The following is a 4012-nucleotide window of genomic DNA, read 5'->3' on the forward strand; positions in this document are numbered from 1 at the left end:
TGGAGAGATGTCAGAGTGAGGGGGCTGCACATGGAAAGCCGCCCTGAGCACTTGGTCGCCCTGCTCCTCTTGAGCAAACCCACCAATCCCAGGAGGTGAACTGGCACCTCTCCAGCCACCAGTCCACCACCATACTTTGGTCCGTATGTGGACTTAAACCAGCGACCTTCCGGTTCCCAACCCAACTCCCTGTTGACAGAGCTACTGCCACCAAAAGGACCATCCACTCACCTGTCCACCTCTGTCCCATAGCCCCAGTGGGGGTGATGGTGGTGTCTTCCACCAATAGAGGCCACTTACGCAAGTTACAAACTTATATTATCAACTACGCTGTGATGCTGGCTCGGGAAAGGGAAGTTTGGGGTCCCCTACTGGAGTCCCGATACCGGATAAGCGGATGAAGATGGATGGATGGATGGATGGATGGATGGATGTTCCACCAAAACAAGTTCCTTCCCGAGTCTCTTTTGCAGCAGCACCGTGTCGTTGTGCTGCGCTTAGCAACGCCCATGCCAATTGTGATTGGTTTAAAGAAATGCCAAAAAACCATAGCATGTTTTTCTCCCATCAGGGAATGCTGTGTGGACTGGCCATACCCTCTTCTGCAGCACTGTGGACGAAGGTCTGGCAATATGAGACTACTAAAATGTAGACCGCATACAGATTAAACAAGGCCAAGCTCCTGCTAACCAATGGAATAAACACTATTTATAATCCATGTGGTGAAGCAACACATTCTTGTTTGTGTTGATGTAAAACATGGACTGTAGAAACATAATCATAAGGGGAAAAAAAACTGTGATGACTGTGATGATTGATGACTATCATTTCCTGAAGGAGCAAAGTGTCTGAGCAGGTAAGTGGCTATTCAATTATTTCTTCTTTTATGTGCTAGACTGTCTGAAACTGATCACTTGGGGCTGATTGAAGATCTCCAGGATTAAGGGATCACTGATGAATAATGTCCCAGTGGCGTATTTTAACTGGTCGTTTCACTGAATTCGACTCCTGGCTGTAGGGGGGTAGTTTTGTCTCAGTGGATTGTTCAGGAAAAGTGTACTTGTTTTCTTAAGCTTCAGATCCTGCATAACAGTTTGATGTACATAACCTTGTTCTAAACGATTCATCGCTTCAGCTGAGTCTGAGTCTTATGTTGTCTTTCGAATCACAGGGACTTGTTTAGTTTATTTACTGGGTGCAGGATAGGTTGCGGGACCCCCAAGGACCAGGCCATGGTAGCAGAAAAATACAATTGAAAACAGTAGGGTCTCTCAAAGGACGAGATGAGGCGAGCTGGAAACACATTTGAGTGCGGGATGGGTCTCGGGATGCAGGAGGACTCTAGGGGACTCGAAGGACGAGATGATGGGAAGTGGGAACACGTTTGACTTCAGGAAGGGACCCAGAAGGGCGAGGCTCCCGCCAGTTCATGTGAAATGACATCACATAGTACGCAAGGGTCACCGGGGACCCGAAGCTCAACGCCAGGCCAATACAAAACGTTAAATTAACTGAACGTGTCCCGGTGACCCGAAGGACAACACAAGGGTTAAAGCACCTTCCCGCCTGAGTCTTAAAAATGTTGTTCAGCTAAGGTAGGTAATTCAAGATCCCAGAAGTCAATAAAATGTATTTCTGTGGTATTTCCAAACTTTGTTTCAAATAAGCACTTCTGGTACTAGGTATATACGACTCTAAATGTTCCTCAGTATCAAAAATGAAACATAGCAGTACCTTCCGTACAAAATGTCCTATTTTTTTTTTAAATGTTGGGTGGTTCTAATTGGCAAAGAAAAAGACAGAAAAACAGCTGTCCCTTTCTCCTTTACCCACAATAGAATTTAGTTATTTTTCATTGATCCTCATTTCCTTCTCTCTATTTAAGGGGATGTCAGAGGTTAGCATCAGCTACACAGCACCCCTGGGGCTGCTAGCCATTCAATGTCTTGCTCAAGGACACTTCAGTGGTGCAAATGCTCATTTTAACAGGGATTCACACCCAGGCTTTTTTCACTGCCCTGCTGCTATTCTGGATGCCAAGTTTCTTTTGTGGCTTTATAACTGCTGCCCAACTGACAACGCTGTCATATCACCACCTGACAAAAGCTGCTTCAAGCAGATTCTTAGCAGGTGCTGAAGGAGAAAACTTTTTCAAGAGTGGTATGACCAATCCTGAGGGCTGTTTTGCTGAACAGCCAAATGTGGATATCCAATTAAAAGCTGATGGCGGATCTTTCATGGCACCATAAAGATGGAAAACCTGGCTTGCTGACAGCAGACTGCTACCAGGTAACTGACTTGTTTGAAGAGCTGATAAGTGCAGCGGCATATGGAGATGGGTGTGAGTCGATCTGCAAGGCTGTCCTTTTAAACAGCGCTTCAGAGAGTCTATAAGCCAAAAAGAGAGATGTTTCTTTAATGATTGAAGCCAAAGTCAGTCTTTGAATGAAGCTTTGAGCGGCTATTTTCAATCATGGGGATGCCACAGAGCTGCATTCAAACCCAGAATGCCTGTTATCTATCAAAAGGCAGTGCTGTCTGAAATTAAGAAAAAATCTGATTTTATTACAAATGGGTGGTACATTCAAATTAAATTTGCAACAGTAAATCCATTAATTAGACAAAGACTTAAATAACTACTGGCATTTCAAAAGAAAGCCTATTAGCAGGCAGTGTGGCTTGCATCAGAGGAGGAAGGGCGGGAGGCTTTTTATTTTTTCTGAGATTCTGTCCTATCGACCTTTACTTCTCACAGGAACATGTTACAAATGACATTGCTTCACTAACAAACACCCATGCACACAAAGACATGTACACTTGGGCATGCGCACAAAACAATTCAGCACAGCCACATTTGTCTACTGTGCATAGCATGTTCAGCACCATCCACTGTTGCACTGAATGGATACAACTAATGCAAGAGGGGATTCAAAGTTGTGAGGCAAGATGCTGCAACATAACCATGTGAGCTGATGAGATGAACATCCTCTCTGGCCAAACAATTCGGTTTTATTTGGATATTTTATGTCATTGGTCTTATAAGAAAATACCAAACAGATTTGGATGGTTTGGTTACAGATCATCTAATCCCTAAAGACTAGAATCTACAAGGAGATAAATAGAAGAAACCTGATTTTAGCAAATATTTTCATTTTTAAAGACATACACAAAAACCTGTGAAACTGTAGATTCGGGTGATACTTTGTACTTGGATGAGGAGAATCTTCATTGGTTTAAAATGATGTAGTGAACATCTTCATGGGGCTTTCACCAACTCTCAGACTCCTTGTTTAACAAGCGGACAGTGCCACCTAGGGGTTGAAATACGTCCCTACATGGGCAAGGCAATTGATTTGTGTCACACCTTTTACCAGCAAGACTTAAGAAAAAAAGGCATTAAGCAAAGATATAAAAGAAAAACAAGGCAATAAAAAAGCAAACATAATGGAAGATAAAACAATAGCTAAAATAGACAAATAAATGGAGTGCAACAATGTCATGTAAACAGCCGCAAACTACACATTTTACATCATATTCAATTTCTCCAGATCCAATGTTTTTTTAAGCCAAGGACCCCTTACCTGAAATAGAGATGGAGCAGGGACCCCCTAATACATATATTGTACAAAATGAAGTTGCATATTAAAGTGGGCCTACAATAAGGTGTAGGCCTTGACACCTTTTTTTTGCAATGAAAACTAAGCTTTTAAAATACCCTAATAATTGTTGGCATGATTTTATAACTCATGTTTTAATGTTAACATACATGTAGCACAGTGAATCCTTAGGATGAACTGTGTATGTGGATGGCCTTAGTGACTACTTTACCTATGGGCCAGTTAGCAGGGGGGACTTATGTTTGCTAATAGTATGTTGGACATATGTTAAAGGTCCCACGGAATGAACATTTCACTTTATGAGGTTTTTTAACATTAATATGAGTTCCCCTAGACTATGGTGGCTAAAAATGGTGAAGGGTGTAAACTGGGTATCCTGCTCTGCCTTTGAGAAA

Source organism: Etheostoma spectabile, chromosome 15 (assembly GCF_008692095.1).
Source record: "Etheostoma spectabile isolate EspeVRDwgs_2016 chromosome 15, UIUC_Espe_1.0, whole genome shotgun sequence".
NCBI classification, from domain to species: Eukaryota; Metazoa; Chordata; class Actinopteri; order Perciformes; family Percidae; genus Etheostoma; species Etheostoma spectabile.